Consider the following 15,999-nt stretch of genomic DNA (forward strand, 5'->3'; position numbering starts at 1 on the left):
TATTTTGTGTATATAATTATGGGCATAGCGGGGTCCTGTCCCGCTAATGTGATATGTTATACTCTTAGAGGCTCGTAGACGTATGGGTGTGTGGGTAGATGTGTTTGGCCTTGTCGGCCCATGTTTTGTATATCATTTTGTCGGCCACGTTGGACCATGTACATGGATGTGGCATAAATGCCTATGATGATATAAATATGCGGTTGTCCATATAGGACTAGTTGACGAATCAATGGAAATGCATGTATAATTATGTGGCTCACCTAGATGTAAGTATAAGAGTAAGCTAAGAGGGTGCTCGGGTGGGTTAGCACCGGGTGCTCGTCGCGACCCCGAGTCGGGTCGTGACAAAAGTGGTATCAGAGCAGTTCAGTCCTAGGATGTGTCTACGAGCCGTGTCTAGTAGAGTCTTGGTTATGGGTGTGTTGCGCGCCACACTTATAAACGAGTAGCTGCGGACATCTTAGGAATATATGACCTTCTTTCTTCATAAGAATCGTGCGATAGAGCTATGATGTAAGAAATTCTTGTTCTTAAATCGTGTGTTGTGTATTTCAGAGATGCCTAAAAATAAAAAGGCTACAGCAGCCCAAAAGGGCAAGACGGTGGCAGAAAAGCGGGCTGAAAGAGCACCGCCACCAGTAGTAGAGGAAGATGAGTCCCAGAGTGCGGCTCAATCTCAGTCCTCCCAGATAGTGCCTATTACTGAGGAGCACGTTGGAGCCTCAGCCCCAGCTCCAGCTCCTCCACCGAATGCTTCAGGCCAAGATGTGAGAGAGGCCATTAATTTGTTGACTCAGTTGGTTGCGGCCCAGACTCAGAGGCCAAGCGCAGGGCAGGGTGACAGGACTGTTAGTGCAAGGGCCCGTGACTTCATTGCTTTGAAACCTCCGGAATTCTTTGGGTCGAAACTGGAGGAGGATCCCCAGGACTTTATTGATGGTATGCTAAGGACGCTCCGGTTGATACATGCTTCAGACACCGAATCGGTGGAGCTAGCGTCATACAGATTGAGGGATGTCTCAATCCAGTGGTATACGGTTTGGATGGCTTCGCGGGGAGCCAATACACCTCCGCCGGTGTGGCAAGAGTTTGTCGATGCTTTTCTCCGTCACTACATGCCTCCAGAAGTTCGGCGAGCTAGGGCCGACAAATTCTTGAATCTGAGGCAAGGTAGCATGAGTGCTACAGAGTATAGTCTCCGTTTCAATTCCTTGGCTAGGTATGCTTCGGCCATGGTAGCGAATATGGGCGATCGGGTGCACCGGTTTGTGAAAGGCCTAGGACCACACTTGATGGATAAATGTTTGACTGCGTCCCTTCAGGATGGCATGGATATTGCACGCATTCAGGCACATGCTCAGGAATTAGAGGAACACCTACAGCAGCGGAGAAATGAACGTGAGCAGGATAGGGGCCATAACAAGAGGGCCAGACCTTCGGGTTCGAGGAGCGAGTCCAGGGGCGGACACAGACAGCAGTTTCCCAGCCATTCGGGCTATTCTATGACCAGTACACCTCCACAGTTCACGGGGCAGAGATTTGACAGATCTACTCGTTCCGAGCCGAGTCAGGGTTATTCGGGGACTCAGTTTAGAGGTGATTCAGGCCAGCCAAGGCCACCCGTACCACGATGTTCTCAGTGTGGAAAGTTGCATTGGGGTCAGTGCCGATCAGGTTCAGACGCTTTCTATTCATGTGGTCGGCCAGGCCATATTATGCGTAATTGCCCCTCAGTACATGGTAGAGGTAGGACCTGGCCATCAGGGTCGGTAGCCGGATCTTCGGCATCTGTACGCCCTACGGGGCCAGGCTCACATGCGCCAGTCGGCCATGGTAGAGGTAGAGGCAGAGCTCCCAATACTAGCCGTCCTCAGCACCGTATTTATGCTTTGGCTGGACACCAAGATCTTGAGTCTTCTCCTGATGTGGTCACAGGTATATTATCGGTATTCTCTCATGATGTATATGCTTTGATTGATTCGGGCTCTACATTATCATATGTTACTCCATATATTGCGGGTCGATTTATAATTGAGCCGGAGTCTATCAAACCTTTTGAGGTGTCTACACCCGTGGGTGACTCGGTAATAGCTAGCCGAGTATATAGGAATTGTGTGATTGTGATTTGTGATCGTCGTACCATGATTGATTTTCATGAGCTAGAAATGGTAGATTTTGAAGTTATTATGGGCATGGATTGGTTGGCTTCTTGTTACGCCAACGTTGATTGCCGAATGAAGATGGTTCATTTCCAGTTTCTGGGAGAACCAGTCTTAGAATGGAAAGGGAATGCGGCATCACCAAAAGGTAGGGTTATTTCCTATCTAAAGGCAAGGAAGATGATCACGAAAGGGTGTATTTATCACCTAGTGCGAGTTCAAGATGTAGAAGCTGAGTCGCCGACCCTTCAGTCAGTTCCGGTAGTGAATGAATTTTCGGATGTGTTCCCGGATGAGCTTCCAGGCCTTCCTCCCGAGCGAGAGATAGATTTTGCGATTGATGTGTTGCCAGACACTAATCCCATATCTATTCCTCCCTATAGGATGGCACCCGCAGAGTTGAAAGAGTTGAAGGAGCAATTGAAAGACTTGCTTGAAAAGGCTTCATTCGGCCTAGTTCATCCCCGTGGGGAGCACCCGTATTGTTCGTCCGGAAGAAGGATGGATCCTTGAGAATGTGCATTGATTATCGGCAATTGAATAAAGTGACAATTAAGAACAAGTATCCCCTCCCGAGGATTGATAACTTATTCGATCAATTGCAAAGTGCCAAATGGTTTTCAAAGATTGATTTGAGGTCCGGGTATCACCAAGTAAGAGTTAGGGAGAAAGATATCCCTAAGACAGCTTTCAGAACAAGATATGGCCATTTCGAGTTCCGAGTAATGTCGTTTGGGCTAACTAATGCACCGGCAGTGTTTATGGACTTAATGAATAATGTATTCAGGCCTTTTCTGGATCGATTCGTGATTGTATTCATCGACGACATCCTAGTGTATTCTAGATCCAAGGCAGAACATGGGGATCATTTGCGAATTGTCCTTGGAGTTCTTCGAGCTCGAGAGTTATTCGCGAAGTTTTCCAAATGCGAGTTTTGGTTGAACTCAGTGGCATTTCTGGGCCACATTGTTGCAGCTGACGGTATTCGAGTGGATAGCCAAAAGATTGAGGCCGTGAAGACTTGGCCAAGGCCCACGACCCCTACGGAGGTTCGTAGCTTTTTGGGCTTAGCCGGTTATCACAGAAGATTTGTTGAGGGTTTCTCTTCTATTTCTGCACCGCTCACCAAGTTGACTCAGAAGTCAGCTAAGTTTCAATAGACAGATGCTTGCGAGCGTAGTTTCCAAGAGTTGAAGGACCGACTGACTTCAGCCCCAGTCTTGACACTTCCAGAGGGATTGGAAGGATATGTTATTTATTGTGATGCTTCAGGCGTCGGGCTAGGCTGTGTATTGATGCAAAATGGTAAGGTGATTGCGTATGCTTCTAGACACTTACGGAAACATGAGAAGAATTATCCTACCCATGACTTAGAATTGGCCGCGGTGGTCCATGCTTTAAAGATATGGAGACATTACTTATATGGTGTCCACGTGGATATTTATACAGATCATAAGAGTCTCCAGTACATCTTCAAGCAGAAAGAGTTGAATTTGCGGCAACGACGATGGCTAGAGTTGCTAAAAGACTATGACAACGAAATCCTGTACCACTCCGGAAAGGAAAATGTTGTGGCTGATGCTCTTAGCCGTAGGTCGATGGGAAGTATAAGTGATGTACGACCAGAAAAGAAAGAGATGGCCCGTGATCTTCAGCAGTTAGCTATCCTAGGAGTCCGAGTGGTGGACTCAGGTAGCAGCAGAGCTACTATTCAGAATTCAGCAGTTTCATCGTTAGTAGCGGAAGTAAAAGAGCGACAATATGAGGATCCCATGCTAATGCAGTATAGAGATACACTCCCTCAGAAGAAGGAGTCGTCATTTGACATTTCGGAAGACGGAGTTCTCCGATGTCGAGACAGGTTATGTGTTCCCGATGTGGCAGGTCTACGCCATCAGATTTTGAGAGAAGCTCATTGTTCCCGTTACTCCGTTCACCCCGGAGCGACGAAAATGTATCATGATCTTAAGACTATATATTGGTGGAATGGGATGAAGAGAGACGTAGCGGAATTCGTAGCTCAGTGTCCTACTTGCCAACAAGTGAAGATAGAACACCAAAAGCCAGGTGGCTTATTGCAAGCTGTAGAAATCCCAACTTGGAAGTGGGAAGTGATTAATATGGATTTCATTACAGGGTTACCCCATTCTCGATGTAAATATGATTCTATATGGGTGATCGTGGATAGGCTCACAAAGTCAGCGTATTTCTTACCGGTCAGAACGACCTATATGGCAGAAGATTATGCCAAGCTTTATCTTAAAGAGATAGTGAGACTCCATGGCGTTCCGGTATCTATCATCTCCGATAGAGGGACTCAGTTTACAGCCAAGTTTTGGGGGTCTTTCCAAGAAGGTTTAGGGACCCAAGTGCGCCTAAGCACGGCGTTTCACCCACAGACCGATGGGCAAGCTGAACGTACCATTCAGACTCTTGAAGATATGTTACGGGCATGTATGATAGATTTTGGAGGAAATTGGGATGACCATTTGCCACTCATCGAGTTTGCTTACAATAATAGTTACCATTCTAGCATTCAAATGGCACCGTATGAAGCTCTATATGGGAGAAAGTGTAGATCCCCAATTAGGTGGTTTGAAATTGGAGAAGCTAAGTTGATAGGGCCAGACTTGGTCCAGCGAGCAATAGAGAAAGTTAAGCTCATACAAGATCGGTTGCTAGCGGCTCAAAGTCGTCAAAAGTCCTATGCGGATAATCGTCGAAGGGACTTAGAGTTCGAAGTGAAAGATTGGGTATTCTTGAAAGTGTCGCCGATGAAGGGCGTAATGAGATTTGGCAAAAAGGGGAAGCTCAGTCCCCGGTATATTGGGCCATATGAAATCGTGCGCGAAATAGGCAAAGTGGCCTATGAGTTAGATTTACCTCCCGATTTGGAGTCAGTCCATCCAGTTTTCCATGTCTCGATGCTTCGTAAATGTGTTGTCCTACGAAGATCGTCCCAGTAAATGATGTTCAAGTGACAGAAAGGTTAACTTATGATGAAACACCCATTGCCATATTAGTAGGCAAGTACGGAGGCTTAGAAACAAAGAAGTGGCCTCAGTTAAAGTTCTGTGGAGGAATAACAATCGAGAGGAAATGACATGGGAAGCGGAAGAGAATATGCGATCCAAATACCCACATTTATTTCAGCCCTTGGAAGAAGTCCAAGATGAGGCGTCAAGATTCTAAGGTATGTATGCTTTCCTTTTATGTTCTTGGGTCGTGTGTGGCCAAATTTTTATGCTATTATGTTGTGGCCCTGTGAGGCATCGATATTATGGGTTGTTGTGACAGGGTGATAGTGCCATATTATAGGGGAAACTCTGGCGAAATTTATATAGGATTCCCGAACACTTTAACATTCGAGGACGAATGTTCTTAAGGGGGGGAGAATGTTACACCTCGAAAACTCTTCCGTTGGTACGCAAGTGAATGAACTAGTAAGGAGTACGAGTACACAATATGTTCATGGGTAAGCGATGGCATTCGACGACTCTAGATAAGATTTTAAAGATGTTAGAGATGGGGGAAGAGGATTGCCAAGAGAAGGCAAAGTATTTGATAAGTATCGGGAAGGAAATACGAGTAACGACTTAATGGGCACTTAATGATGTTTTGAAAAAGTATGATAACGTCCCTTAGATTACTAATGAAATGTTGAACAAGTGTTAAGAAGGTTCCATAGGGATTGGAGACAAAACGAATCGACGAATCGAAGTTCGGAATCACTGGGGATTATACGGCCAACCATACTGGCCGTATAGTTAAACGGTCCGTATGTCTGGACCGTATAATCAACCCAGAATGGCCAAAAGTTTCTGGACCAAAAGTACGGCCAGACATACGGCCCGTACAATTTATACGGACCGTATGTTGGTCTGTATATTTTGGTCGGGACAGATTTGCTCAATAAATGTAAGGGACCAAGGTTATTTCATTTCATTTCCCTTCCACACCCCTTCTCTCTAAAACATCTCTCTACATTTATTTCATAAGTTTTCAAGGGTTTGTAGTGATTAACAACATAAACAAGTGAATCAAGAGTTCTTACCCATCAAAGATCATCCAAAGTCAAGAAATCCAAATGGAGGAAAACTAGGGTTTTGATCAAAGTGGATTATTATCGACTAAGGCTTGTTCCTACAACTTCTAAGGTAAGATTCATGATATTTATATGTTGTTTAAGGTATTTGAGAGTTGAAATGCTTGGTCATTAGAAGAGAATAGCAAAATGGGTTATGAATGATGAATAGTGACGTTTTGAGAAATAGTTTGAATTGAATCATGATTGTGGATAATATAGATGATTAATGGCCACTGATATGACATTATGAATGTATTGTTGACGTTTGGGAGTTGAATTACGATATGGAAAAATGTTGCATAAATAAAGGAGATGATGTCTGATTTTCTCTAGCTTTAGCCATGTGTACTAGTTATCGGTGCTAATGATAGTATGACCCTAATGAAGGTAGAAACGTGAGCATCGAAGGAGTACGTGCAAGTGTATAGTAGTCTGACGATAAGGTATGTAAGGCTAACCCTTCTTTCATAAGGCATGGTTCTTGGCCAAATTCCTAAGTTCCTCTATATGAGTATGTTGTCTTCACATGGTTGACATTCCGAGCTCATAAGCGCACGACCCTTGATATGTACTATGCTTATACTACGTTCCTCGTATGACGAGTAAGTCTATAATGTAAATGTAACGATAATGATGAGGATAGTAATGATGATGAGAGTAAAATGAGACTAGAGATGCTTACGAGCTACGATATATGTGTATGTGTGCCTATGAAGGGCTATAATAAGACCCCGAGCATATGATGCCGGGTAAGACTATATGTATATAACTATGTATAAAGTATGTATACGATTACAAAACGCGCGCACACCTCTGCAGAGGGTACGGATAACCCTGATGCCTTGGTAGGGCCAGGTATGTATGACCTTGAGCCGTGGTTGGCCAAGTACGTAAAAGACACCGATCCCATGAGGTCGGGTATGCTATGTAAATGCTATGCATGTGAAATGACTATGTATATAATATGAATATGAATGTGAAAAGACTATGTATAGGAATACGGACAAGGACATGTATACGAATATGAGCACAAGTATGGTACGAGTATTACTATGGGATACGAACGACGATGTATGCAAGTAAGCGACATGATGATGATATTACTGTCTCCCCTCCTATGCTATCTTCATATGATATCTATTATGCTTCTATATTGATGTTGATCATGCTTTACATATTCAGTACATTCTTCGTACTGACGTCCTTTTGTTTGTGGACGCTGCGTCATGCCCGCAGGTGCGCAGGGAGACAGATTTGATCCTTAGCTGCCTATTCGGAGATTTCATAGAGAGCTCCATCTCCTTCGGAGCCATATCTTTTGGGTACTCATTCTTTTGTGTATATAATTATGGGCATAGCGGGGTCCTGTCCCGCTAATGTGATATGTTATACTCTTAGAGGCTCGTAGACGTATGGGTGTGTGGGTAGATGTGTTTGGCCTTATCGGCCCATGTTTTGTATATCATTTTGTCGGCCACATTGGCCCATGTACATTGATGTGGCATAAATGCCTATGATGATATAAATGTGCGGTTGTCCATATGGGACTAGTTGACGAATCAATGGAAATGCATGTATAATTATGTGGCTCACCTAGATGTAAGTATAAGAGTAAGCTAAGAGGGTGCTCGGGTGGGTTAGCACCGGGTGCTCGTCGCGGCCCCGAGTCGGGTCGTGACAAAAGTGGTATCAGAGCAGTTCAGTCCTAGGATGTGTCTACGAGCCGTGTCTAGTAGAGTCTTGGTTATGGGTGTGTTGCGCGCCACACTTATAAACGAGAAGCTGCGGACATCTTAGGAATATATGACCTTCTTTCTTCATAAGAATCGTGCGCAGGGAGATAGATTTGATCCTTAGCTGCCTATTCGGATATTTCATAGAGAGCTCTATCTCCTTCGGAGCCATATCTTTTGGGTACTCATTCTTTTGTGTATATAATTATGGGCATAGCGGGGTCCTGTCCCGCTAATGTGATATGTTATACTCTTAGAGGCTCGTAGACGTATGGGTGTGTGGGTAGATGTGTTTGGCCTTGTCGGCCCATGTTTTGTATATCATTTTGTCGGTCACGTTGGCCCATGTACATTGATGTGGCATAAATGCCTATGATGATATAAATGTGCGGTTGTCCATATGGGACTAGTTGACGAATCAATGGAAATGCATGTATAATTATGTGGCTCACCTAGATGTAAGTATAAGAGTAAGCTAAGAGGATGCTCGGGTGGGTTAGCACCGGGTGCTCGTCGCGGCCCCGAGTCGGGTCGTGACACTTGAAGTCGAGACTTTTGACCTTCGATTTTATTTTGAGACATAAGTTGTTCATGAAATTGTTGGCATGGAACACTTAGGAAAAGTTGGGACCAAAAGTCACATAATTGGAAGTTGAAAATCATGCAAGTAGGCCCACACACTTTGTGGCCAATTTTAAATGGTCCAACACATGTGTGGGCCATGGAAACTTGGAGGGTTCACTTAGGGGCTTAAAAGATGACTCCTAAGTCATATTTTATCATTTCACACTTAGCAAAATAAACCAAGAAGTTGAAGCACTTCAACAACAACCATTCGGCCAAGCCTAGGGAAAACCAAATCCAATTTGAGCCATTCCAAAAATATTTCTTTGGTGAAAATCCACTAATTGAAGGTCCCTAAGTAACGTGGAAGTGTTGTTGGAGCGATCAAGCCATCCATTTAGTAGATCGCAAACCCTAGGCAAAGTGTGGAGTTGAAGAAGAAAGGTAAGATTTGATCTTGTTTTATGTGTTATAAATGTTGTATGCATGTTGTGGTATGCTAAAATGGATGACAATCATGAGATAGGGTATGTTGGAAGTGGGTCGTGTGCATGGTGTGCTAGCCGTGTGAGGTGTGTGTATGTTGTGTGATGTTGAGGTGATGAATTGATCTTATGTAGCATGTTTGATTGTTTTAGTGTGTAGGATGGCTAAAAATCACTAATATATGCATGTGTGGTGATAGCCGAATGTGGGTCATACTATATGCCAAAGAACGCATTAATGTCGCTTAGTGTTTTAGTGGTTGTTGTGATGACTTTTATGTTGAAAATGAGAGTTCAATGTCGCAAGTTGATATGGTAAGTGTTGCGGACTGATTTGGAGAATTATGTGCAATTAATGCAATTTTATTTTTATGAGAACAGCATTGTTAGAATGTGGATTGTTGGTGCAAATCATGATTCGAAAGTCGGAAGTGTGTATAGCGAGGTTCTCGGGTTTGGGACTGTTTTCGGAAAAATTGGAGCGATTGTTGGAAATATTGTGTAAATTGTTTTAAATGTCCTTGAATATTGTTGATTGTTGATTTGGCCGAGTTAAATTCTCGGGGTTGGCCTTTTTACAGGGGAAATGCTGCCCAAATTTCTGTAGACTTGAGTATTAGTTTAGAGTAAATCGCCTAAGTGACTATGTCTAATGTTTGATATTCGTTGACGTATTTGTAGACCTTGGCGAGCCCGAGGCATAGGTTGGGATTAGCTTGAGTTGGGATAGCTTGGAGTGCGTACGAGGTATGTAAAGCTCAAACCTTCCTTCTTTTGGCATGCCTTAGTTATACATAGGTTAGATCACGAGCCTCGAGGAAATTCTAAATTCGCAATCCGAGTACGTTTTGACTCTTATATATTTCTTGGCACTCGTATGTTTGATGTGATGAAATATGAATCCTTATGTCTTCGAAATAACGGATTTCCAAATGTTTCACAAAAAGTTTTGTTTTAAAGAATTCCGTAATTATGGACGCCGTATCTTTCACATAAAGGCTCGGATTGCTTCGATATCTTCGTAGGAGTTTGTATGGCGTATGATGAGTATGTTCTCCATAGGCGGGCCCGGCTCGGGGCGATACCCATCCGTGGGTCCCGCGACTTTCCTTTATGTAATTCGGAAGACTTTTGAAAGAATTTGGTATGACTATTATTTCGATTTTCAAGTATGGTCATTTTACTTATATTTGAGTCCATGATAATGATTTTATGCATATGGTTACTCACGACTCTGCTCGTGCGTTCTGTTATATCTTTCGCCGAGTCCCGGGTCGGTTCTGTTGTCGTGCGCACTTTGATATATTCCGGTGTTATGCTGTGTTGATGGTTCACCGAGCCACTCGCTAGAGGGCCGGGTTCCACTTATATTTGGTGTTATGCTGTGTATGGCGTTATGCTGTGTTATGATGTGTGACAGGGATACGGAGATTTGAACCTTCTGGTGTTATTCTGTGTTATGGCGCCATCGACGGGCGGGCGACCATATTCCCTGTGCCCTATGCATGACTTATATTTTGAGAGTAAACATTTTGATATTTTGGGTTTGCACTTATGTTCTGTACTTCTATTTCGTTTATGCCTCAGATTTGTTTTCTGTATCTTCTGCTTTGCATACTCAGTACATATTTCGTACTGACCCCCTTTCTTCGGGGGGCTGCGTTTCATGCCCGCAGGTGCAGACGCACAGTTTGGTGATCCAGCCGTTTAGGATACCCTCTTCTGCTGTTTGGAGTGCTCCTCTTATTCCGGAGCCTACATTTTGGTATATATCTTCGTTCGTTGCATATGTATGTACTTGTTCAGGGGTACGGCGGGGCCCTGTCCCGCCATATGATTCGGTTGGTCTGTTTAGAGGTTTCTAGTCATATATGTGGGTTTTGTGCCTACTTCTGTACGGGTGTGTTTGTATGATCCCACTTGCCATGGCAGCCTTGTCGGCGTGCGTTTGTATATGTTTTGGGCCGTTGCGCCATTTGATAGCCTTGTCGGCTTCTGATATATATGTACATATATGGTTGTGTTTGAAATGTGTCTGAGACAGTTTGATATAATTTGAGGCAGCGTGTGATATTTGTGCCCGTATACGCTATCTGTATGTGATTCGGATTTGATGAGTGTGTTCGGGTGCCCAGTTCGGGCACTAGTCACGGCCTACGGGGTTGGGTCGTGACAGAAGTGGTATCAGAGCGGTTTGTCCTCGGAATGTCTACAGGCCGTGTCTCGTAGAGTCTTGTTTATCGGTGTGTTGTGCACCACATCTATAAACAGGAGGCTACAGGACATTTAGGGTGTTTCCTTTCTTTGAATCTTAGATCGTGCGCTAGAGCTGTGCTATTAGGATGATTCTGTTCTGATCAGTTGTTGTGTTTTTCAGAGATGCCTCCGAAGAAGGCGGCGGCTGCCCAGAAGGGCAAGGCGGTGATGGGAGAGACTAGTCAGATGCCGAGAGTTACCCGGGCTCGTGCTCAGGATTTGCCCGACGTTGTGCCCCAGTCAGAGGGTGCTGCTACACCCCCACCCGAGGAGCATGGAGCCGCTCCACCAATAGCTCCAGAGGCTCCAGCGCTCGAGCCTCCAGCTCCTCAGCCAGGGGCGTAGGATAGGACGTTGAGGGAGGCCGTACAGTTACTGACGACTTTGGTAGCGGGACAGACTCGCAGACGCGGGCTGAGAGGTGATGATGATGAGGACAGGCGTGATAGCCTGAGGGTTCGTGATTTTCTGACATGCGGTCCCCCAGAGTTTTTCAGGTCTAAGCCCGAGGAGGACCCCCATGACTTCATTCGAGGGATGAGGCGCTCATTGGGATTGGTCAGGGCTTCAGAGACCGAGTCCGTTGAGTTAGCCTCGCACTGATTACGAGATGTTGCGGCAAATTGGTACGAGTCCTTGGAGCTGTCCAGAGGTGAGGATGCTCCCCTAGCTACATGGGATGAGTTTGTGGCCACTTTTCTCCGCCACTTTTTGCCCACGGAGTTACGACGGGCGCGGGTTGATACATATTTACAGCTGCAGCAGAGAAGTCGGAGTGTTCGTGAGTATAATTTGGAGTTTGATTCTCTGGCTCGGTATGCACCTGCGATAGTAGCGGATATGGCGGACCGGATGCACCGGTACGTGATAGGATTGGACCGCTACCTGGTTGACGGCTGCATGGCTGTGGCATCGCAGACTGATATGGACATCGCCCGGTTACAGGCTTACACGCAGGGGATGGAGGACCGGCACAGAGAGGATCAGTCGGGCAGAGATCGTGATAGGAGACCGCCCAAGCGGGCCAGGTCAGCTGGGTATTCTGGGGAGTCTCAAGGCGGGCAGCCTCAACAGTATGTTAGACAGTCTTCTCAGCCGGCGCAGAGTGCACTCCCGCAGTCTATCGGAGAGGGATTTGATAGTGTCAGATACTCAGGAGCAGGCCAGAGTTCCAGAGCATTAGGTTCGCAGATGACCAGGGGTTCCAGCCAGTCCCGACCACCCAAGCACCGTTGTTCTTATTGTGGGAGATCGCACCCAGGGGAGTGCTACCGAGCCACGGGAGCTTGTTTTTCCTGCGGCCGTCAGGGCCATGTTATGTGAGATTGTCCGATGGCGAGTGGTTCTGGTAGTACAGTTCAGCCGACGGGATCAGCTGCTGGTTCATCTTCTACTCCCTCAGCTATGCGCCCTGCAGGGCGGGGTATGCCAGCACCGGCGGGCCGCGGTCGAGGCCGTGGCGGTGTTTCAGATTCTAGCGATCCTTCGAACCGCATATATGCGTTGGCCAGCCGACAGGACCAGGAGGCGCCACCAGGTGTGGTTACAGGTGATTTGAATTTCTAAATTCGTTACATTGATTGGTAAGAAATTGATATATGCTACTCAAAAAGAAACTCCCCCGAAATGTTTGTGAGACCCTATAAAGTTAATCTAACATTCGAGGACGAATGTTATAAAGGGGGGGAGGATGTTACGTCCCGTATTTTATACATTGGGACAATCCATATTAACTATGATAAGTTAGGGCCAAGACCATTCCGGGACTTGAAGTCGAGACTTTTGACCTTCGATTTTATTTTGAGACATAAGTTGTTCATGAAATTGTTGGCATGGAACACTTAGGAAAAGTTGGGACCAAAACTCACATAATTGGAAGTTGAAAATCATGCAAGTAGTCCCACACACTTTGTGGCCAATTTTAAATGGTCCAACACATGTGTGGGCCATGGACACTTGGAGGGTTCACTTAGGGGCTTAAAAGATGACTCCTAAGTCATCTTTTATCATTTCACACTTAGCAAAATAAACCAAGAAGTTGAAGCACTTCAACAACAACCATTCGGCCAAGCCTAGGGAAAACCAAATCCAATTTGAGCCATTCCAAAAATATTTCTTTGGTGCAAATCCACTAATTGAAGGTCCCTAAGTAACGTGGAAGTGTTGTTGGAGCGATCAAGCCATCCGTTTAGTAGATCGCAAACCCTAGGCAAAGTGTGGAGTTGAAGAAGAAAGGTAAGATTTGATCTTCTTTTATGTGTTATAAATGTTGTATGCATGTTGTGGTATGCTAAAATGGATGAAAATCATGAGATAGGGTATGTTGGAAGTGGGTCGTGTGCATGGTGTGCTAGCCGTGTGAGGTGTGTGTATGTTGTGTGGTGTTGAGGTGATGAATTGATCTTATGTAGCATGTTTGATTGTTGTAGTGTGTAGGATGGCTAAGAATCACTAATATATGCATGTGTGGTGATAGCCGAATGTGGGTCATACTATATGCCAAAGAACGCATTAATGTCGCTTAGTGTTTTAGTGGTTGTTGTGATGACTTTTATGTTGAAAATGAGAGTTTAATGTCGCAAGTTGATATGGTAAGTGTTGCGGACTGATTTGGAGAATTATGTGCAATTAATGCAATTTTTATTTTTATGAGAATAGCATTGTTAGAATGTGGATTGTTGGTGCAAATCATGATTCGAAAGTCGGAAGTGTGTATAGCGAGGTTCTCGGGTTTGGGACTGTTTTCGGAAAAATTGGAGCGATTGTTGGAAATATTGTGTAAATTGTTTTAAATGTCCTTGAATATTGTTGATATGGGTTCGGGTTGGAAATTGAATGTATGAGCAGTGATGTGGCTTGAATGTAAGCCGTCGAATTGAATATTATGAATGTTGTTGAATGATGAAAAAGGAGAGCTATTAATGTTATATTGCCTTTCGGATTGGTCATTGGGGTTGTTAGGTTCGTTATTGTTGTTGTGATTGTTGATTTGGCCGAGTTAAATTCTCGGGGTTGGCCTTTTTACAGGGGAAATGCTGCCCAAATTTCTGTAGATTTGAGTATTAGTTTGGAGTAAATCGCCTAAGTGCCTATGTCTAATGTTTGATATTCGTTGACGTATTTGTAGACCTTGGGGAGCCCGAGGCGTAGGTTGGGATTAGCTTGAGTTGGGATAGCTTGGAGTGCGTACGAGGTATGTAAAGCTCAAACCTTCCTTCTTTTGGCATGCCTTAGTTATACATAGGTTAGATCACGAGCCTCGAGGAAATTCTAAATTCGCAATCCGAGTACGTTTTGACTCTTATATATTTCTTGGCACTCGTATGTTTGATGTGATGAAATATGAATCCTTATGTCTTCGAAATAACTGATTTCCAAATGTTTCACAAAAAGTTTTGTTTTAAAGAATTTCGTAATTATGGACGTCGTATCTTTCACATAAAGGCTCGGATTGCTTCGATATCTTCGTAGGCGTTTGTATGGCGTATGATGAGTATGTTCTCCATAGGCGGGCCCGGCTCGGGTCGATACCCGTCCGTGGGTCCCGCGACTTTCCTTTATGTAATTCGGAAGACTTTTGAAAGAATTTGGTATGACTATTATTTCGATTTTCAAGTATGGTCATTTTACTTATATTTGAGTCCATGATAATGATTTTATGCATATGGTTACTCACGACTCTGCTCGTGCGTTCTGTTATATCTTTCGCCGAGTCCCGAGCCGGTTCTGTTGTCGTGCGCACTTTGATATATTCCGGTGTTATGATGTGTTGATGGTTCACCGAGCCACTCGCTAGAGGGTCGGGTTCCACTTATATTTAGCGTTATGTTGTGTATGGCGTTATGCTGTGTTATGATGTGTGACGGGGATACGGAGATTTGAACCTTCTGGTGTTATGCTGTGTTATGGCGCCATCGACGGGCGGGCGACCATATTCTCTGTGCCCTATGCATGACTTATATTTTGAGAGTAAACATTTTGATATTTTGGGTTTGCACTTATGTTCTGTACTTCTATTTCGTTTATGCCTCAGATTTGTTTTCTGTATCTTCTGCTTTGCATACTCAGTACATATTTCGTACTGACCCCCTTTCTTCGGGAGGCTGCGTTTCATGCCCGCAGGTGCAGACGCACAGTTTGGTGATCCAGCCGTTTAGGATACCCTCTTCTGCTGTTTGGAGTACTCCTCTTATTCCGGAGCCTACATTTTGGTATATATCTTCGTTCGTTGCATACGTATGTACTTGTTCAGGGGTACGGCGCGGCCCTGTCCTGCCATATGATTCGGTTGGTCTGTTTAGAGGTCTGTAGACGTATATGTGGGTTTTGTGCCTACTTCTGTACGGGTGTGTTTGTATGATCCCACTTGCCATGGCAGCCTTCTCGGCGTGCGTTTGTATATGTTTTGGGCCATTGCGCCATTTGATATCCTTGTCGACTTCTGATATATATGTACATATATGGTAGTGTTTGAAATGTCTGAGACAGTTTGATATAATTTGAGGCAGCGTGTGATATTTGTGCCCATATACGCTATTTGTATGTGATTCGGATTTGATGAGTGTGTTCGGGTGCCCAGTTCGGGCACTAGTCACGACCTACGGGGTTGGGTCGTGACAGATACATGGAATACCGGGTGCACTGCCTCTAGATCGGATGGTAAGTCCAGTTCATAAGCGACATTCCCAATCTTCCGGACAATCTGGTAAGGC

Source organism: Lycium barbarum, chromosome 11 (genome assembly GCF_019175385.1).
Source record: "Lycium barbarum isolate Lr01 chromosome 11, ASM1917538v2, whole genome shotgun sequence".
NCBI lineage: Eukaryota > Viridiplantae > Streptophyta > Magnoliopsida > Solanales > Solanaceae > Lycium > Lycium barbarum.